Here is a 23,978-nt window from a genome sequence, read left to right as displayed (position 1 = left end):
ATAAATAAATAGTCGAAGAAGAAAAATACATTTAATATAATGTAATAAATATGATCCAGCCAAGAAGAATATGTTAGGCCCCTACCAGATATGACCTAACTATATCATTAGAAAGATAGAAGGAATAAACATAAAAGTCAAAAGAATATATCAGCATGACAATTCTTAAATTCTTCCAAGATAGTGTCGCAAACTTTTTATTATTATGGAAACTAGCAATGGTATTGGCATGACAGAAGTGACAAACTTTCTGAGTTGTAAGCACCTGACAGCATAACAATGATAACAATAGACCTGTTTATGTATGTGGGATTGTGCTTTCTAACCAGCATCCTACTGTGGGTACATCTCACTTCTATTATATACAGACTATTTTGGGCTTTGTTCAAATCTCATAATGTCTTTCACAAATCTTTGAATACTCCTCCTAAATATGGCCTTGACTCCTGTGGTTACTGTCTGGTGGCCTACAGTGCTAACGGGTTATATATATACTGTAGTAGCCTATAAGCTACAATTATTATTACTCATGTTATAATTGTGTTGTTCTTACAGTGTAGAATTAGGCTATTTTCTCATGACAGTCATACATCTGTGCATGTCATGTAGTTGTAGGCAATCACATAAACAATGCCATAGCCACAACACTCCACACTGCGCTCACCCACCTGGACAAGAGGAACTATTATCATTATGTGAGGACGCTGTTCTAAAGGCCAAACCGCACCAATGCAACTAGCCGAAACTCCTTGCAACAAAACAGTTTTAAGGCCATGTCACACCAATGCAACTCCTTGCAACTGCCATTGGGATAATGGTCGCGAGTAGTTGCAAGTAGTTGCAACAAGTTGCATTGGTGTGGACTGGCCTTAGGCTACAGTTCAACAGGAAGAAGTGAAGACTCAACACCAAGCTCTGGGACCTACAACTCAAGCTCAGCCTGTACAGCTGGATCCCAGACTTCCTGTTGGGTCAACCAGGTGGTGAGGATGGGTTCCAAAACCTCTGCCCCTCAACACAGGAGCCCAGCAGTCTGAGACCTGGTTATGCAGTGCTCCAACTTGGTGATTAAGTTCGCTGACGACATAACAGCATAATAGGCCCGCCTGATCACCAACAGCGACAAGACGGTCTACAGCAGAGAGGTCAACAAACTGACACAGTGGTGCCAGGAGAACAACCTCCCTCTCTCTCTCTCTCTCTCTCTGTGTTGACAAGACTGTGGGTGGTGGCTGATTTAAGCAGCCAGTCACCCCTGGCTTGAGTCAAAATAACTATACTGTGAGCTTGGTGTGACAGCACTCATGTTGTGCACAAGGAAAAGCCTTGCTCTGGCCCCTCTCTTCAATAAGGGGTATGGGATTCTCCCGAGACTCAGTTTGGCGTTGGTGTTATGTGTGGTGTTGCTGGTGGATGGTTTAACACCTGGCCTGAGTCAAACTAATTAGACTCTGCAGGCTGGGTGTGACTATAGCCTACACCTGTTGTGTAGTCACTTTATGTCACACGGGAAAAATCAGCCATCTCAGGGGAGAGCCTCTGTCATCACAGCTTGTTCCATGATCTGCTATGGCTTGTATCGTCTTGCCCCTCTCTTCAGTGACCTGAGACCAGAATTATGCAGAGAGAGCATGAGGTTTGGGACTTTGTTTCTTTACCAGAATAATGCTCAAAGAGCGTGAGGTTCTGGACTTTCCTTTGATACCAGAATTATACTGAAAGAGTACACACATGGCAAGCAGTTTTGCTTTTGTTCTTTTGACTCTTTGAAATAGAAGGTCATTGTGATCCAACATTCCTGATATCCTCTATTCACGCCTACGAAGGAACTGTTTGTGTACTGCAGGAAGAGAGGCGAGAAGGCTGGATGCCATCAATGGGTCTGCTGAGAGAGTCAGCAGCTTCAAGTTCCTCTGCATTCAACACCTCACCTGGGATATAGTAGGGTTAAAAAGGCATGGCAACACCTCTTTCTCTTCATGCGGTTGAAGAAGTTTGGCATGAGGCCCAAGATCCTGTGGGCCTTCTACAGAGGCACCACTGAGAGATTCCTGACTGGACGCATCACTGCCGTGCCTGGTATGGGAACGGTACTGCCCTCAACCACAAAGCAGAGGGTGGTACGGATAGCCCAGAGCATCAGTGGATGTGAGCTGGGAGCTTCCCTCCATCCAGGATATATACATTGTCAATATATTGTCAATATAAAGCCTGTAGCGTTAACAAAGACCCCAGCCACCCCAACCACGCACTGTTTCAGCTGCTACTGTCTGGCAAGTGGTACCACAGCCTCAAGGCCCGGATGATCAGGCTCTCTCACACACACACACACACACACACACACACACACACACACACACACACACACACACACACACACACACACACACACACACACACACACACACACACACACACACACACACACACACACACACACACACACACACACACACTCAAACATGCAAACAAATGTGTGTGTAATGCGATGCTAACAATAAAGAATCTTGAATGTAATCCAAGCCAGTAGTAGGAGATAGCTGGGTCAGCAGAGGAGGATATTACTGTATACTTAAATCACGATTATTACTGATGTAGCAATTCTGATGCTGAATCACCTATTGTTAGCCAATTATTGCATGTACTGTAAGTAGCTTGTTCTTTTAGATTACACCAGATGGCAGAAGATGCATGCACATTCACTTGGTTTAACATTTTTACAAGGATCACTCAGCAAACATTTTTTACATGGTTCTTGAGAATGAGCTCTTTCTTCTATTCAGTACAACAACAAGTTAGTGTGTATGTAGTCAACTCATTCAGCAGTGACTGAACTGAGTACGAAACTGGTAAACTCATAAAGTCACTCAATTACTTATCTATAGGTTTGTCCTTTGCTAACACATAGCTTCACTTCTTCCTTTTGACCTCCATTCACAGCTTGCTACAGCCATGAGATTCTTCTGCATTACTGTTTATGCCCTCAAGGTGCAATTCATATTCAATGCATGAGGATATCATTTGTCAATAAACATAGAAAGTTTTGCATCAAATTTCCTCTTTGGAGCTACCCTACACAACTGCTGTATGACATTTATGTGTGAGTATATTCATGTAACTGGCTTTACTAGAACCTATTAAGCACTTAAAGTTTCTGGACTATAATGCTTTATTAATAGTTATCATTTGACAGTGTGAAAACAATATTTTTTCAACACAACATAATATTGAGTGACACAATCTCATGACAAAGCAGGTAATTATGGTGTAATGGTCAGTCATGATATTTTAACCTCCCCACCCTGACAGGATTGAATTTCATGGACCCTAACCACTTAAGCCCTTTATTATACATCAGCTATTTGAAAATGTTCAAATATTTTGATGAAAAAAATGGATTTTGCCTGTAATGACATATCCAAAATAGGGATGCCAGAGTGAATGTAATTAACATTTCAAAGTGAACATTATATACATACGTATATACAGTAGTAGTGACACAGTGCAAAACCACAAAACAAAGCAGCAACGCATATAAATTATTTTATGATTTCTCAGTCAGGAAGGAAGAAGGAAGAGAAAAAGAGAAGGAATCTATTACACTATAATTACGCTTCTCGCAAGGAAAAGGGAGTGGTAAGGTGTTTCCTCACACGTACAGTAACACACACACACGCACACGCACACGCACACGCACACACACACACACACACACACACACACACACACACACACACACACACACACACACACACACACACACACACACTCATGAACACATGCATAGAATAAAATCTCTTTAACTGCTTTGGCAGAGAGTTGACTAGAACTCCTTCCAAGGTCACCTATGGCTTTGAAACAAACAACCCTGGATCTACCTCTGACTCACCTTTTTCACAGTGTATACATACTGTAAGAGCATTCAACAAAAAAACATGTTTTTACAACTTAATGGATAACGTTTGACTGCAATGTTCTATTCATGACATTACATTATAACATTTTACTGTAGCAGCCAAGTGGATGGCAGTAACCATGCCATGTCTCAACTCTCAACTAGAGCAATACATTACTAACTTGTACTAACTTACATATACTAACTGCAAATACTTAACTGCTCATTGGTGGTTGCATTGTGTAAATCATAAGAGCAAAATTTAGAGCACAGGGCTCTAATGATGCCAATGTCAGTCAGTTCAAACCACTTTGGTCCAAACTGGAAAGAACCATGAGTATATTATATGCATTTTCCTCCCTCGTTTTTTGGACAGCTTATCTTGCAGTGATGTGATTTAGGCTACATTACTGTAAAACAAAATTACCTTTACACTTCCTCATTACTGGAGACAGGCCTTACTGAGAGCTTACAGGAATCCACAGTCAAAACAAAAAGTCCCACATCAAGACCAACAAGAACAGAATCCATATTTATTATACTTCTAGTGCCTTGCTCATCTCATCAGACAAAACAAAAAATCCCCAAACAAATACTGTGACGCACGAAGAGCATGACATGCCTCTGGCGCAGTGACACTTTCAGCATAAAATCTCTACAGCCCAACAGTACACTCACAGGATTGAGCGGTTTCTCTGAGTGATCATCACAGGACAAGACTGTGACATCAAATTTAACCCACGTCTCACTTTTAAAAGCTTATGTAATGATGACAATAGGCCTATGGTGAGAATTATATTGTACGTCACCTATAGGGTCACACACCAGAAAGCTTCTGCTTTCACTCAGACAAATTGAGACTATACAAACAATGACAAGTGAATTTTATGGTTTATAATAATTTATATTTGTCATATGACAGCGTTACAGCGCTTGAAGATAGAAAAGCTTGTTAGGCCGATTTCCAGCGTGCAATTCATAGAGGTGTCAGGCTTTGGAATGGAAGCAATACACTTGTGATTAGTTGCTGCAGTTATTGTTTAGGAATTAGTAACAGCCTTCCAAGAAATGCTAATAAAATAACTTGCTCAACATAACCTGGGCCAATTTACTGTTGTTACTTAGTTTTACATGACTAAGTTGATCGAACACATCGCTGTGTGTTTCTAGTTATTTTCAGAGTCATGAATTCATCCTGACTGCAGATATTAAGGAAATCAGTTTCTTGGATATCAAAGTGCAGTATAGTCAAAGCCAACATTCACACTACCAACCTCTTGCGTAAAACTACAGACAGAAACACTCCTCCCTGTTGTGACTCCTACTGTACATGCTTCAAAAAGGGCCTGCCCATAAGTCAGTTCAACGGAGTGAGGAGGATTTGTAACACATACCATGTACCACATAGCACATACTCTGACACATGGATACGTAATGCAATGGAAAAAGTCAATCACATTTCCCAGACAGTGTTTAACCACCTATACTTTGTTGACTGGGGTCGTCCAGGGGTCTATACAGACCCTCCCCTTTTCTCTTTACACCAAATCTTGCGCATTGTGAGCTTGTGTAGTAGATTGTAGATCTGCTAGTTTCACCATTATGTTCACGCCTATCCTCGCACAAAGAGCACTCATATCAGATCTACTCTATATAGCGGTCTGGTCAGAACACATTTGAAATCAAGTCCACAATGTGGTTCTACCACTAAATGTGAATTCTTTAACCACCACTTTAACCGGGAAAAATACATACACTAAAGGAACTGTTCAATGACAAATGTGATATTGTACTCTATGCTGAGGGAATCAGCAGAGGCCTACAGGGCAAAGTGAGTGTGTGTGTGTGTGTGTGTGTGTGTGTGTGTGTGTGTGTGTGTGTGTGTGTGCGTGCGTGCGTGCGTGCGTGCGTGCGTGCGTGCGTGCGTGCGTGCGTGCGTGCGTGCGTGCGTGCGTGCGTGCGTGCGTGCGTGCGTGCGTGTGTGCGTGTGTAGTATATAGGGTTTAAGTGGTTAAATCTCGTGCTAACTTGTGGAAAGCGTTTTTACCTTTGAGCAGACATTTCCCTCTTTGTATTGTCACAGAACAATGGCAGTTAAGCCTATATTATGTAATGGCATGTTTGACAATGGTGGAATTCTTCAGATACAGGTCTTAGCATTTCCTTGTTCAGTAGCGTAATAGTCTTTTCATATTTGGGGTCTAAAAATAAGCAGTGTCCTCACTGTGTTGTTATCTCACTAATGGCCCTGCCAACACTCATGCATGACAGACAAATACAGACAACAGAGCTGAAACTTTGGAGTACAATTCCAGCTGTGATGTCATTGTGTGTAATGACGGTGCTTTAAGAAGGAAGTTGCATGACTAAGAAAAGGTCAGAAAGAAAGGAAAAAAGTCCACACAACAGTTTGCTGCTCCACCACATTTATTGCGCAAAACATAACGTTTCGACCACAAACTTGGTCTTCGTCAGATAAGAATAACCCATGAACATACTGAAATGCCCTTGTGGCCTTACTTACACTGTAACAACATACAGTTGTCTAGTCGTGTACATTTAACCACTTAAACCACATATATATCATTGACTGGAGTCCGCCTCCTTTTTTCCCTGCACCGAATATCTTCACTCACGAGTTACGTATCAATATGTTGTGAGCTTGTATATCTGCTATTTTTGCCAAATGTTCACCCCAGGATAGAGTCACTAGCATTCATGTTGTTAAAGCTGCACTCTTAACCACGCACTATGTAACTTTCCTCTTCTACCCCGGATTTGAACCTGGTTTCCTGCGCAAGTCCTGAAATGTTTACTATTGAGCTAATAGAGCCTGCCTGCTTGGTGGATAAACTGAATCTTGACCATCAGGTCAAAAAGTTTGTCAGATCCTGTGTCTAGGTGAGACATCGCCCCTCCCGTTTTTATGCGAGAACTTCTGGGAACTCAGATTAGGTGAGACATGACCTTTGACATATAAATATCTCAATAGAAGAGCAGGGAGACAAAATACAACCACCCCAATTGTATAAGTTATATTGTACTAGTCCATGCCCGTGGGGGGATACGTCGCATCGCGAAAAATCAGATCAATTGCTCCAGCCACTGAGGAGAACCGGGCAGAACAATTTTGGCCTCACCATGACACCATGATGACAGAGGTTTGTGAAATTATAGGAGGACTAGTCCATACCCGGTGAAGTGCGCAGGCGAAAGTAGTTGCAAACGTGGGGCTATGCCGCGTCCTGTCACGTCCTGGCGTGCCCCGTCACAAAATTACATTTCATTAATTAAAAAAGTGCCGCTTTAAAATCCTTTGGATAACAAAAGATTTTTTTCTCCCCCAGTTAAATATGTGTACAGTATACATAAAATATAGCCCAAGAAAATACATATACAAAAATATTTTGTATATGCATAGTTTGGTGCTAAATGTAGCCATAGTGCAACCACAGCTTTACACACAATTTATTTGTCAAAACTATTTTATTTACATCCTACTATAATTCTAGTAACCTGACGGTGGGTGGGTGGGTGGGTGGATGGAGTCCTGGGTCTCCGATCAAACTGCGCATGCGTGTTGCCAGGTTTCGCGAGAGAAACAAGCAACGAGGTCTATGAAAACGAGGCCAAACCAAACGAACCCTATACCACCAACATTGGCCCTACAGCGCTTACAGTCGGCCGACATGGCAACACCTAGACCCCGCCCACTCTCTCAGTACAACTCTTCCTGTGGAAAGTAAACACACCAGACGGACCCGAGGCGGGCGAGTAACATGCCTACGCCATTCTCCGTGCTGACATATATATATATATATATATATATATATATATATATATATATATACGCCCGTGGGGAGGGGTGACCGCGGGCCGGGGGGAGAGCCATATGAAATCCGTGTTAACGGAATCGCGGTCGGAATCGCGGAAATGACCAATAAAAATGGAATTGGAATAAAACACGGACTGCAGAATTTGGAAAATAAAAAATATTTGCGGTAAAATATTTTTTTTTATCGCAATTTTTTTACAAATCCACCGGCCACCACCATTTTGCATGGTCACATCCTACTTTATAAACAGTAAAATCCACGTAGAAATAGTCTTAGAAAGACGATAGAAATAATAATACATGGGCGACGCCATTTTGCGCATGCTCAGACCGAATTATTTTGGGAACATTTTTGCGTATAACACAACAAGGGCCATTAGCGTCCGCGCAGTTGAAACGTGACGTGAGCAGACCTGATTGTATGGGTAACACATTTAACACACGTGAATTAAAAATAAACTCTGATTAATGTTGTTAGTGGTGTAAAATGCCATCAAAAAATATACTCAAGCCTGCTGCAGGGCAACAGAAAATAGCAAGCCTATTTTGCTATTTTATATAGCAAATTTTATATATATATATATATATATATATATATATATATATATATATATAGAACTATAACAACATAGTATTTATATATCCCTTTTTATATTTATATTTTGCTATATTAAAATAGCAAGCCTATATTGGTGCTATTTAATGTACTTATATACTGTTCTATGTTTGCATATAATTTGCAAATATTAAAGATTTGGAATTGTGTAGATTTCTTTCAGAGACATGTATGGACTGTTATATCTTGAACATTTATTCATTTCCACTTACCAGACACTTTTTTATGGTAAAAATTAGCATAAAAAGCAAAATACAGAATTCAGAAATATTAAAATGGAAAAAACAGAATTTGGGAAAAAAAATAAAACGGATTTCATATGGCTCTTGCCGCGACGGGAGCGACCGGGGGGGGGGTGTGCCACGACGGGACGCGCGCGGGGGAGAAACCGCGCGACAGGACGTGCATTACCCCCACGTTTGCAACGACTTTCGTCTGCGCCCTTCACCGGGTATGGTCTAGTCCTACTATAATTCTAGTAACCTCTGTGCGTTTGTAGTGGAGGTGAAGCTACCGGGTTCTCCTCACTGGCTGGACCAATTGCTCTGATTTTGCACACAGCCATTGACCATTACCATCTGAACTTAACTGTGAAGCCCGTTGTTCAATTTCATCAAATCTCAGCTTCTTATTAGCGTTTATGTGTCAAACAATGTCGCCATGGTTACGGGGCTGCCCAGCTATGGGACGAACTGCCTCCCGGGTTGCCAGATCATGTGCGCATATCCCCCCCACGGATGCGTCGACCGGGTATGGTCTAGTACTAGGAATTTTCTTAGTATATGTAGGAATCTATTGTCTGGGAATTATCTCTGCATCTGCATCCAAGGTAAATCATTTTTTGTGTCTTTAAGTATGTATTCCATGCCTAATAAACTGAGTGTATGACTAGAATACAATCTATACAGTATATGTCCATACAGTATATTATATGGTGCAGGTGCAGTAAAACAAATCTTATCTTCAATACTTCCTCTCCAATTCTCTTTCAAGGAACGTAATCTTACTTGTAAATCCAGTAATTATTGCCAAGCATGGAATATAATACTGACACACTCACACAGTGACAAAACACTTCTTAATGTCAGTAACAAAACACTTCTTAATGTCAGTAACAAAACACTTCTTAATGTCAATGTGTCACAATCTTTCTGTTTCCTCGAGTCAACGGATCCCATTAAAGGGCACAATAAAAACAATAAAAGGTCACCTTCCTTCAAGTGGCGAGCTAACGACAGGCCCATCTGGCTACCGGTAGGCAGAACCAGCTTCCTCTTCACAACAGCCAATAGCACAGGCAGGGGGCATGTGAGGGCAACAGCATTCCAGATCTGTTCAAACGAAGGCTCACCGCATTTGTTGCTGTAACAACTAACAGTCAATACCCACAGTAATAATGATTTGGCTTAAGACATAAAACAATTAGAAACCATAAGAACCAAAATGAGAACAGTGAATACATAAATCTATGACACTCTATTAAACATACAGGGTCCACATGAGGACAGCAGGATATTGTGCAAGGTGAAAAACTGTTAGCATTCGGATTTCCCAATATGTAAATCAATTAGCATAATCAGCCTGTTTATATTTTGGTAATAGGACATTTACAATTTACAATTTAGCTGAGACAGTCTCAGACTTACTCCAATGATGAACAAGTGGAAGAAGGGCAACCCTATAAAATAGTGCAAAGGATTTCATGTTCATATGCTCCAAAACAAGTTTAAGTTGACTTTTTGGGCCATTTCCTTGTAATGGTTGCAAATTGATTTTCTCAGAAGCATTTACATTTTAGTGTAAGATTTTCACTTGCTATATTTGACTCATAGCAGCAACAAGGAATCCTTTGCAAATCTGTCTGAAAAACATGTGCAAATGCACACATTTCACCAGAGGGATGGTGCAATGGTTGCTGTTGTGGCAATCGAACATGTGACCTTCTGTCTAGGATGTTTCTCCAAGCACCAGCATCAACCTGTAGTTCATGAGTTCATTTTAACCACTTAAACCCTTAGTAAATTGGACCTGTGATGGCTCTGTACTTGGACCGCTTTTGTTGTGAGCTTGTAGATCTGCTATTTGTGGCTAATATAATGTCCCCATAATATGGATGGAAGTGGTTAATATATGAGTGGTAGTTATTTCACATGTCTACATCTCTAAAATGTGTATTTGAGGAAATTGCAAACTCCCTTTGCAATTTCACTATTGGAAACGCCATGGCGTATCAAACTCACTAGTGTAATGAGTTTGCAAGCTCCCTGAGTCCTCAAATGCACTGCAGCATATTCAGGACATGTACACAGTATACAGTAGGTCCATGAACTGGTAGTGTCTCTGTGTAGCAGCTATTATATAACAATGTTTTTCAACTTTTGAAGAACAGATATGATCTAGTTGATGTTCAACATTAAGATGAATATTTAATTCTAAGTGAACCATGTCATCATTATAACTGACCTCTATAACAGCAGGAGGACAAAATCACTCAGTTGCACTTTTTTATGAGCGAGAATGAATCAAAGTGAGATTGTGATGTAAGTTATTATCATTTCAAGGTTGGATCTTAACTTATGTTCGTCATTTGCTTAATCTCATATCCAGTTTATATTTGAATGATTCCCATAACACCTTCATACCAGCATGAAGAAACTTGGCAGCAGAGAGAAGCCTGCATAATCACTGGAGCAAGGTCCTGACTATTTCGATAACTTCTCACCTATAAGTCAATAGCATGCTGCTATTGATTGACTAACTGAGAGTGCAGAGAATGCTGTAGAATATTATTAAAAGGTAACTGTTTGAAATGTTCACATAAATGAATGCAATAAAAGTCAGAAATACTTTCAATTGAGCTGGATTTGTTTGCCTGATCTTCTGACTGAAATCCTCTGCATACCAAACCTTTGCAACATTTTTTTTATATCAAGATGTCTGACTCCAAGTCATGCGACTAAGTCCTATTGTCAGTTATTTTACCAGTTGCTACACCCTATTTTGGAAAAGTTCTGTAAGTAAAGTTTATTAAAGTTTATAATAAAGGGCACAAACATACTGGTGTCATTTCACTGACCACGTAATGATGTTGCTTTCCCTTGCGTGACTACTGCTTACTGAATGTTGATTCTATCAGCAGGCTTTCCGCTATAAAAGAAATGCTGTGGCACTTGGCAGAGAGCTGATCTATGGATAGGAAAAGAAATGACTGACCCCCCCTGTTCATAATGAACTCTATTGTTTCCAATGCTCTCGTGCAAAACTCTTTCGTCGTTTCATCGTTTGTGTCGTGTGCAAGTATAAATAAACAAATGGTATGACATGCACGTACTGCTGTACAGAAGGGCTTTCTCTTTCATTCCCACCCTTTCTTACCTCACCTACAACACACTTAAACACATACACGTGTGTGTGTGTGTGTGTGTGTGTGTGTGTGTGTGTGTGTGTGTGTGTGTGTGTGTGTGTGTGTGTGTGTGTGTGTGTGTGTGTGTGTGTGTGTGTGTGTGTGTGTGTGTGTGTGTGTGTGTGCGTGCGCGTGCGCGCGCGTGTGTGTGTGTGTGTGTGAAGGTGTTTGACCATAAAGCCTGGAGATCCTGTTCTAAATTTCGATTCAGTTGTCCATCAAAAAGGCTGCAGCAGAATGAAAAGTAAGAGGAAGTGCACTGGAAGGAAACTAGAGATAAACACAGATACTTAGATAGACATGTATTGATCCGGTGGGGGAAATACAGTTGCCAACGGCAGTACAGCATTAAGAAACACAGAGCAGATACAGGAAGAAAACTGTATCAATACAGTCAGTACAGTACATACTTGAAAAGGGACGTAGGGACCGCAACAGATGCAGACAAACCTCCAACCTCCAACAAATATACCGTTAGTACAGTATACACATACAGTACAGTATAGACCAGAGGAAAATAGCACCAGAGTTGAACTAAGCAGAGTGACCATGCTTCGTTGTATATCCTCATGGCAACCAGCATGAAGGACAGTCTATCGTTCTTCTGCTGGGGGAGGATGAATCTGTCATTGCCTCTCATGCTCAATCGCCCCGCTATCTCCTTCTGGAGGGATTGGGAGGGGTTGGCCATGATAGCTTGCCCTCCACCACCACCTCCAAACCATCAAGTGTAGCCACCTCAACAGAGCCAGCTTCTTTCACCAGCTTGTTCAGTCTGTCAGTGTGCCTTATTGCAGTGACCCCCCCCCCCCCCCCCCATGTAATTGCAAAGACAAATTATACATGAAGAATGACGTCAACAGAAATGTAATTGCCCTATACTGTGATAAAAAGAAACCATATCTGATCAACTACAGCTAACCTCTTAAAGCATCTTTGTTCCTGGTTTAGTGTCTGACACTGGCCTAAATGGAAAAAAAGCTGTACTAGCATTGTATGATTAAGCAGGGTTTGAAGATGCAATTTACAGTAGGATTGGTTTATTCGCAAATTCAAGCAAAGAAACGCTAGAACACTAATAACACTATTTCTACTGCTGCTGCTTGATGCTCTTACAACTACTACTGTTGTACTACTACATAAAATGCTAAAATCAGCCAAATCCATTTTAATGTCATCACTATCTTGTTTTCACAGCCTATCTAACCTTGTATTGAGGAGTGGTTATCCCTGACCTGGGAAAAGGCCTTAGAGGGAGAGGAATGGCCAGCTGGTGAGGCTGGACATGTACCAATTCTATGCTAAGAGGAGTGAAGGGTAAGTACAGGCTGGTACCAAAACAAACGTTGGGACCTACCCCTCATTCAACAACAACACACAGCATACAGTAAATGTACAGTACTGTTTTATTTGCGGTTTCTCAGGGGTGTCACATGAATGCCTTTTCATTTTTGCCATTTGGCAGACTCTATTGCTAATGGCTAAGTATACCCTGACTTCACACACCTTGTGTGTACGGCATACAGTAGGACAAAGGCTTTGATTTGGAACAAGGCTGGCGGTTAGTTAGGAGATAAAAAGATTTCCATCAAAGATGAGGGGATGAGGGTCAGTGGGGGCAGTAGTGGGCAGAAGCCCCTCATTATGCCAACAGTCTATTCATGGTGAGGCCAGTGTTGGACGTTTTTAACCTCACAGCTATTCATGCTTATCTGATGTTCTGCTCCAGTTACCCAAAGGGAACGTGAACACTATTGCACCGTTAAAGATTCTCAGCAATGAAACAATGCTGGCTGCGGAGCCTGCCTACATTAGTCTATATGTACTTAGTTTCAACCTGGCATAGCTAGTGTGGAAACAAAAACAAGCTCACAACGTCTCACGCTGCGGGCTTGTAGATGGGCTATTTTTGCTTTTGTTCACAACAACGCCGCACAATTTAAAATGATCATTTTGGATAATAAGCAGAACGATTTTCATAGCTTTCAAGCTAAAATAAAGCATGAAAATTTAACAACTTACAGGATGACAAAGAAATAAATGTGTGGCTCAGTGTTCATTTAATATTATAATTGAGTCTATATAGCTCCCTCCTTTTTCTCTTCGCCAATAATAGCCAATCTACAAGTTGCAACTCATTGTGAGCTTGTATATGCAGTTTTGGTGAATGTTCGTCCCATAATACGTAAGCTAGGGTTCAGCATGTGTTTAACTGACTGGTATAATTCGGAAAAAGCAAAATTGCCGGAACAAATGAATGAATACAAACAGATAAAGCTATTTCAACAGGCTGCTAAAGGTGAAATGTTGGGCATTTACCTCTGTTTTACATTTGATGACACCACCAGATCAACAAACAATGACAAGGAAGAGGTCAAATGGAACTATATTATTCTACTGTGTGTTCAAAGTCTGGAAAAACATGCGTCCCTTTAAAGCCTGCTTCATACTTTGTCATGTAACATAATAACCAATGTGAAAAACCACAATGCGTCACGGATGCGACACATTGTGAGCTTGTAGATCTGCAATTTTAGGTGATAAAGTAGATAAAAGAGCTGATAAGGGTCGTAAATCCTGCTCTATGTTAATTAAAACTATTTGTAGTTAAACAGCTGAAAACCCAGTGTAAAAAGGATGAGACGAAATCAAAGACAGACACAGGCCGGTTCTCAAATTAAAAGGTTGACATTGTATTAAGAGAAAGAATCAATCCACGAGGCACCGTACAGCAAAAATATCTCTCTACCTAAACCGTCAATGATCACAACAGTTATACACAAATTAAGTTGTTATCAGCTCTGACGATGACATCTGGCCATGAGGAGCCTTGCTCGTAGGTTGAGACTTTGGCGAGACCTTGGCTCTGACCGGCGTCGCTGGAGGTGTTGTGGCTTTGTCATAGATGGTCAAATTAACTCCAATGAGCTGTTATTGTATTCCTCCAGAGATAATCAGTGACCTCGGCTGGGGCTGTGCGCTGTGCAACTCAAAACACATGCAGTCTCTAGAGGAAAGGAGAGAACTAATACTAGGATTAGTTCCAGACCACCTTGAACTTAATAAAATCATAGGCAAACTTGAGTTATGCAGAGATGGCACACTAAAATAGGATACAATGGCATATATATCAATATTGTCGACAAAATACATAGTTTTATACCTATCATTAGGCATGCAACAATGTCGTACGTGGAACATAACAGCATAATTCAGACCAGAAGACGATGGCGGGAATTCTTGTCATTCATGGTGCAAGAACGGGCTTGCCCCTTTCTACAACAACTGTAGTACAGTAGGCTGAAATGTGTTTTCTTTGCTTGATGTTCTGTGTAAGGCATTTTGAATTGCCTTGTTGTTGAAATGTGCTAACTTATATTAAAATTGGCAGGTGGGTGGATCTCTGACGTCACGCCCATATGAGCATATAATGATGACATCAGGGATCTCCATATATGGGAACAAAAGGTGGCATGCCCATATATGACATCATGGATGTCCATATATGGGCATAAAGGGGACATGGACTGACAGATACAGAGATCTCCATACATGGGCATAAAAGGGACAAGGACTGACAGGTACAGATATCTCCATATATGGGCACATCAGTCAGATTGGCGGTGCGAAGTGGGCCCGATCGTACAAATTGCCTTGCCTTGCCTTGCCTTGCCTTGCCTTGCCTTGCCTTGCCTTGCCTTGCCTTGCCTGGCCTAGGTTAGTTGAGCAACAGCCAGAACAATAACTGATGGTCCTTGGTGGTCAGTAGATACAGAGAGAAACGAGCTGGCCTTCAGTGTGACCTTGAGTTGCCTGAGTAAATTCAAGCCAAGCAAGTCAATTACGTTTTGAATATGTCTGTTTGCTTTATAATACAAAGACACCTGTTTTACTTGAGCAGTAGACAACATTAACAGTGATTTTTGTCCCTGCTGTATTCAAACCTTCCCCAATGATCTAGGTCAACTGCGAAAATAAATTCCAGTATTTATGGCTCTGATATCACGTGCATATGTGTGGGAGGGGGCATGTGGTGTGTGCGTATGTATGCGTGTGTGGGGGTGGGGGGAGTGTGAGAGTGAGTTTGTATGCTTTGCTTGTATATACAGTGCTTATGCACTCAGATGCACTCATATACTGCATGTGTTTGGCCTAGAGCACTGTAGTAAGCACGTGACAGCATTCCACAGAGCCAAGGGCTCGTAGATATCACAACCTTGCTGAGTTCAGTGTTACAAACATCCAGGATGTTAGGATAGAGGGAGTCTGTTTACTAGTTCCACTTATCTAAATGGCCGTTCACACTGAGCACTATAACTATAACGATAACTATAGCTATATCATTCACCATTGTATTTTTTTTTTAGTTGGTGTGAACTCATTCATCCACTTGACATAGAAGATTTTTAAAACAATATTTTTATAGTTATAGTAATAGTGCTCAGTGTGAACGGCCCTTTAAGAGTCTATAATGTTGTGCTGGTATGGTTAGGATGACTGTTACAGATCCTTTGTTAATGTTTAATGTTGTGGGACATTTTATAGCAGTCAGCACTTAAAATAATAACTACAAATGTTATGGCAGCTATATCCCATATGCACTGCACACCAAAGCATATTATCCTTCTCCTATTTTTCTGTATATCAGATACGTGCAGACATAGGAGCCAACCAGTGCCTGAGCACCTACCCCATTGCTTTCATAGGAGAAAGCGCAATTTTGTATGCATCATCTCTAATTTATTTCTCTCTTGCTAATCTGAATCACAGTATGTATCTCTGTCCTACTCACACTCAATACAAAGGCTTGGCCATTTTCTATGTTTCCAATGTTTTCCCCTTCTGATGTCTGGTGTTAGGGCATGCCATGCTTGTGACGCCGAAAGCTAAACTAAAACTAAACTGGCTTCTCTGGTTTGTAAATATACTACTGTCCTTCTGTAATGAATAGGCAATTTTCCTTTATTTCTAACTAAGTTATGCATAGTTTTTATAGTTTATACATTTATTTTGGCCTTGGGGGGCTGTTTGTGAGTATATACCACAACAGGAGAGGAGTAAGACATCAATCAGAAACAATATTATAAAGATGACATTGCAGTCCTAATAAGGGATCTACTGTTTGCCAACCCCACCTGCAAAGTGGGGCAATTCCCCAATAGGGTCAGGAATGTTTGAACCTTTGAAATATAATATTGTTGTAATCAGTTTCATACCAGACTGCCGTCTAAACTCATGATGATATACGTATTTTCAGAGTGGTTCCATCAATAGAATGTAATTTGTTTTAGTGTGTGTGTGTGTGTGTGTGTGTGTGTGTGTGTGTGTGTGTGTGTGTGTGTGTGTGTGTGTGTGTTAGTGTGTGAGTGTGTGTGTGTGTGTGTGTGTGTGTGTGTGTGTGTGTATGTGTGTGTGTGTGTGTGTGTGTGTGTGTGTGTGTGTGAGTGTGTGTGTGTGTGTGTGTGTGTGTGTGTGTGTGTGTGTGTGTGTGTGTGTGTGTGTGTGTGTGTGTACAGTATGACTCTATTGTACAGAAGCCCTAAAAGGCCATTGTGCTCAAACATGCTATGTATTTCATCAGATAGCGAGACAATTCTCAGGCTATTTACCGGCACTTTGAGCAACACCAGGAAGTGACCTTTGCAAAAGAGATAATTGCTGTCAGATGAACAACAGCCTTCAGCTTCTGGATATTATGGTCTGGTTAACACAGGACGGACATGGGGGGTGGGGGTGAGTCCATGTGCAGTACTCATCTGCCGGAACACCAGGGTCGGAGTTTTGTTTTGTTTTGCGTGCGTGCGTGCGTGCGTGTGTGTGTGTGTGCCTGTATTCTTGCGTGAGTGCATTCTTGCGTGAGTGCATTCTTGCATGCGTGCATGTGTGTACAACGTGTATGTCCATAGCAATAGAAACTAAATTCCAGAATATTTTTCACATCGTTCACTGACAACTATATTATTTTTTGGAATCCATAATCTCAGACTCGCCATATTCTCCAGGGGGTGTGTGGTCTGATGAACAGGAAATAAACCCTGACAAAGGGTTCGACCCTGACAAAGGGGTCGAAGTTGTCACTGTTGACAACTTCGACTCCCTTATGTATTTAAAGAAAACAATGCTCTCCTGCAACCTGGAATGGACTGACTGATTCTTTAAATGACCAAAATGATGACTGAAATGATTGATGAAGACCACAGAGGACAACTAACTGGTTAAGTTTAATTAAGCTGTGGCTGTCTCAAAGAAAATCTATTCTGACATTAGCTTCCTGGCCTGTATCTTATCCTGCAATTATTACTGTACAATGAAACAAAGTCAGTGAAACCACTGGAGGCTCCAATTGTTCAGAGGATATCACATAAGTTGATTTCGCCTGGCAGCAGTTCCAGGAAGTAAGCATGCATGGAAGAGCTCTGATTGAATCTTTCTTCACATGTCTTCCATGGGCGAGGTCACAGATGGGGCTAATGTATTCCTTGACCACAAAATATATCAGTCTTATTGTAACGCCGGATTTGTACCTCATCATACAATGGCGTCACGTGCAGAAAACAGCCGATCTACAGGCTCACAACGTGTTGCAATGTGACGTGCTGTGAGCTTGCAGATTGGCTATTTTCAGCAGGCGACACCGTCATACGATGAAGTTTAATAAACATTGGGATTTCAACCATTCAAATCCAGTGAAGCACCAATTAAATGTGCATGAAAATTGGAGACACGCTGTCATACACATGGTTAGTGTGATCATCAGTGAAGTATAAAGCGATAATGCATTCTCTCTCTCTCTCTCTCTCTCTCTCTCTCTCTCTCTCTCTCTCTCTCTCTCTCTCTCTCAGAAATAGTCTGTCTCAGACAAAATAAGCTGTCACGTCACAAACAAAAATGAAGTATGTGGTGTCAGCTGATCGACACCAAATACTGAATCGAATTGCTCCCATAACTGTGAATCTCCTCAGCATGTGTGCAAAAACCTTTTGATTCAGTCAACAATCAGTCCATGCATTAAAGTATCATGTTGGAATTGGCGCTGGTGCAAGAGTGCAAGTAAGAAGCTATGGACAAATCAACTCAAACGTAATTTATATAGTACATTTCAAACACCAAGTGCAACTCAATACGCTTCACAGAAAATAATAATAATTATCATCATCATCATCATCATCATAATGTAATAAAAATAAATACAAATAGATTAAAAGTTTACTGTTAAGGGACCAGTCGGAATTTACAGAAGGGGGTCCCTGGAGGAAAATAGGGGCAATAGGGGAGGGTCATGCCTTTCTAATTTTAGTACAAGGGAGGGTCAGCTAATTTTACTTTGAATCCAAGGGAGGGTCATGGAATTTTGAATTGATAAAATAGTCCGTTTTTTATATACATTTTTAGTACAGCAGAACAGTGGTCAAAGACCCCTCTCTATTTCAAATGATACAAAGGATTCAAATCTAGTAACACCTTGGTCTATTAATTTAGAATCAATGACGGTCGTTAACAAGCCATCAACGCACAATAAGTGTGAACGACCCAGTCAAATCTATTCAGCGTCTTAACGATGGTGGTTGAACAATTAAGCAACACTTCAACAGGTGTTAGGCATATTATAGAGATGCATTATCCCAATTTCCAACACAGAGATATTCTCTTTTAAGTGTGTTTTTGTAGTACATCAAGGTAAATACAGGCTTTTATTTGATGTATGATGACGCATCAATGTTGTCAGTTACTTGGAAGTCGGATGTCTCGGAGTCGGATGTCCGACTTCCAAGTAACTGACAACATTGATGCAATCATACATCAAATAAAAGCCTGTATTTACCTTGATGTACTAAAACCTCCCTTAAATACACACTATGCTGTGTGCGTGTGTAAAACTGTCATCCTTGAGTTGAATTTCCTTTCTGTTGTCACGCACATTAAGGGCAGGTACACACTGCAGGACCTTAAAGTGGTCGGGGAGTCGTCTGATTGTTAAGCATTACACACTGCAGGAGTTTATTTCTTGAAATCGGCTGTCATGTATCGTTGTGGTTTTCACCCATAGATTGATCCCCGACCAGGGATTACACACTGTAGGATAGTTCAGTAGGATGCTATCTCCAAAGTCAGACCCAATAACAGTGATGTGTTGTACCGTGGTACACTGTATACGTAGTATGCCCTGTAGATTTTTTTCGTCGCCACCGTATACCTTCAAAAACTGTTCAAAACAGCGTATCTGATACGTTGATACGGTCTGATACGCTACTGCCCAGGACTCCAGGAGTGGCTGGGGGGCAGCAAGAATGTGCTGGCCGGAGCCGAGCTCCATGCAGTACCTACCTGCCTGTTGGCTCAGAGAAATCTAGAAGGTGCTCCATCACCTCAAATGCACATACAATACAATGACGTTTTTATTTTAGGTTATTTATTATTAATGCAACTTTCACATTTTGTGTTCTGTGACTTTGTGCCTTACAAAAGTGAGAGTGAGTGAACATGCCATGGTTTCATGGTCTGTCTGTCTGTCTGTCCGTCCGTCCGTCCGTCCGTCCGTCCGTCCGTCCGTCCGTCCGTCTGTATGTGACTGTGTGTCACTGTCTGCGAATGTGAATGCATGCACAATTGAGAGAGGGAGAGGGAGAGGGAGAGGGAGAGAGAGAGAGAGAGAGAGAGAGAGAGAGAGAGAGAGAGAGAGAGAGAGATGTTTTTGTGCTCCCCTCCTATTTTTGTCAGAATCGTTTATTAATAATACATTATTCTATTGCTACATTCTTGATTATTAAATGCATTATTTGATGTGAAAACAGTAGCCCTTATGCTGTTACTTGGCCTAGCTTTCTAGGGCTATTATATGGTTAAATCAATACATTTTATTTTATGAAACATATAATTTCAGTCAGATTCATGAGCTCCTATTCATGTACAAAGTATGCATGCATGTCTTCGCTTTGACAGTCAAAGCGAAGACATGCATGCAGAGGCTCTTGGGTAATGAAGTCAAAGACGTTGGCTGCCATATAATTTGTGTCCAAAGTGGCCACTGATACCCCAAACAACATAGTATTGCTTTAATGGTAAAACATATACATTTGTGACATTTCTAATATGGGCATCGAAACTCAAGTCTGAGTCAATAATAACAACAAGACAGTTTCTCTCTCTGGGCCTCTGCCTCAATGGCAAAGATCTCAGTGCAAATACAGACAAGTGTTAAAGAAGATGGAGAGGGGTCCATAGAGGAAGGCTTGTATGTGTGGGAGAAGAGTAGCTCAAAGGAGAAGACAAAGAGTCAGTGTTTTAGGTGAAATGTGTGCCACAGTTATTGATCATGCCATCAATCACATGCTGTCAGAGTGGCTGGGCAGCGGGTCAAACATAAACTCAAGAGATCGACTGTGGCATAAATGGTATAGCAAGAATGTTCTGTATAGTATTCTGACACTGTATAGTATCATTGAAACACAACAATGAAAATATCTACAAGATCACAACCTTGTGAGCTTGTGGATTGGCTATTTTTAGCTATGCAACAAACACTGTTGTATGACAAATTGTAACAGAGTGAGAGAGATATTAACAATATTGGAGCTTATGGCCAATACAATAATATTGTATTGGCCATAAGCCTGCTTCATCCACATATTTTTATATATTATATACAAATATGTGGATGAAGCAGGTTTCAACCTTTCTGAAGTAAGGACACATGGAAGGAACATAATTGGTCAACAAGACACAAATGTTCCAGGTCAAACGGTATAACCATGTGTGCCAATCTCCAGGGAGGGGATTCTTACTCACATTCACACAACCTGTAAAGAACACATTAAGTAAAGCCTTTTGTTGCACTTCTTGCTCTTCAATTAAATTCTGCCTTTATGTACTATATTTATAGCATCAGAAAAACACACACACACGTCTGTTTTGGCAGACCTATTTGATTTGGTGAAATCTTTTATTTTCTTTCTTTTTTTCAAATCTTGTGAACGTTTTCACCTACAATGATATACCCAAAATAGGAACAGCAAGTTGAAAGTGGTTTGCAAATGTGAGAAACCAGGTCAAGCAATTGAGAAAAAACGAACATGCACATATATGAATGCGTGTGAAATATAGTGTCAACAAGCCAACATATTTACAGGGCCAGAGCTCAGCTCTGGACCTGTTTTGTTATTGGCAGTATTCTGTCACTTCTTCTTCTTCTTCTTCTGCCACTTTTCGCAGTTCTGGCTGAACCGTGCAGTCGCTTTTTACGAAACTCGGCCATATGGTAGATGGTCATGAAAAACGATCAAAAAATAATTCTCACAATCTTTCGTCCAAAGGTGGCGCTTTGAAAATGCCAACTTTTAACAGGTACAACTTTATGCCCTGTTTGACCTACAGCCATGACACTTGGATACACATATGCGTCTCCTCATGCTGAACAACTTTCACACTCTGACTTTTGACCTCTGACCTTTAGATCTCCCACCATTTTGAATTATATGAAAAACAGTCATTGGCTCCTAACTTCTGCATTTTTTCACTTATGGAAATTCCGCCGCCTAGAAGTTGTCGGCAGAGGTCCAAAGTTCAAGTGTTAAACGTTTCGTGCAGATTGCTCCAAAATCCTAGGATTCCATAGATTTTAACTATTGCAGTTTTATGAAAATTATTCATCTGCGCCTAAAACATACATGCAGACTCCCATTTCTTTGAAACTTTGCAGAAATGTACAGGGTCATTCCAAATATCACTGAAACCAATCTTACTCCAATTGGCCAAAGGGGGGCGCTATAGCAATTTTTTGAAAATGCAGACTTTAAACAGGCATAAGTCATGCCTCGTTTGGCCGAAAGTCGTGAAACTTGCTTACACATGTGCCTTGACTCATGAGGAACACACGTATCGATTTGACCATTAAGCTCCGCCCTTAGATTTTCCGCAATTTTGAGCAGTTTGAAAAATACTTGTTTTTGCCAGTTCTGGCTTAACCGTGCATACGCTTTTTACGAAACTCGGCCATATGGTAGATGCTCATGAAAAACTACCAGGAAATAATTCTCACACTCATTCGTCAAAGGGTGGCGCTATAGCACTCAATTGAAAGTGCCAACTTTGAACAGGTACAACTCATGCCCTGTTTGACCTACAACCATGAAACTTTGATACACACATGCGTCTCTTCATGCCCGACAACTTTTGTGGTCTGACTTTTGACCTCTGACCTTTAGATCACCCACCATTTTGAATTATATGAAAAACAGCCATAGGCTCCTAACTTCTGCATTTTTTCACTTATGGAAAATCCGCTCCCATCATTATGTCGGCAGAGGTCCAAAGTTCAAGTGTTAAACGTTTCGTGCAGATTGCTCCAAAATCCCAGGATTCCATAGATTTTAACTATTGCAGTTTTATGAAAATTATTCATCTGCCCCTAACACATACATGCAAGACTCACATTTCTTTGAAACGTTGCAGTAATGTAGAGAGTCATTCCAAATATCACTGAAACCAATCTCACTCCAATTGGCCAAAGGGGGGCGCTATAGCAATTTTTTGAAAATGCAAACTTTAAACAGGCAAAAGTCATGCCTCGTTTGGCCGAAAGTCGTGAAACTTGCTTACACTTGTGCCTTGACTCATGAGGAACACATCTATCGCTTTGACCAGTAAGCTCCGCCCTTAGATTGTCCGCAATTTTGAGCAGTTTGAAAAACACTTAAACCCAGGATTTTTCAGCTATTTGCGTGAAACTGTATCATCTGTGTGATCCTTTTTCACAGTTCCTTGTCTGTTGGTCCAATGGCGTCTCCCTTAAATGAGTGCCTCATAATCTCAAGGTCGTCAGTTCAAGCCTCACTTCAATCAGAAACACTCTCGTCTTAGTAGATAAAGAACCATTTATTGCCACAAATGGAATACAGTTAAGCTTGGCGTTAAAGCTCCGCTCTTGGGAGAATATTCACTGAATTTTGTCGAAGCAGCCTGCTAAGCATATATTCAGAGAATGCTTAAGCAAATCCCCCATAGGGATACAATGACAACAATAAGCAATACATTAACATATTAGTTAAAATTAGCAGCTATACATGATAAACACAAGTATTTGAGCCTAGCAAGATTTTAAACAGCAGATATACATGATAACCACAAGTATTTGAGCCTAAGCCAGACTCTAAACAAAGCAGATATACATGATAATCACAAGTATTTGAGCCTATGGCAGACTCTAATCAAAAGGTGGAGGCTGGGGTGGAGG

Source organism: Gymnoscopelus microlampas, assembly GCF_963454915.1.
Source record: "Gymnoscopelus microlampas genome assembly, chromosome: 7".
Taxonomy (NCBI): domain Eukaryota; kingdom Metazoa; phylum Chordata; class Actinopteri; order Myctophiformes; family Myctophidae; genus Gymnoscopelus; species Gymnoscopelus microlampas.
Note: the sequence above shows the minus strand (reverse complement) of the source record.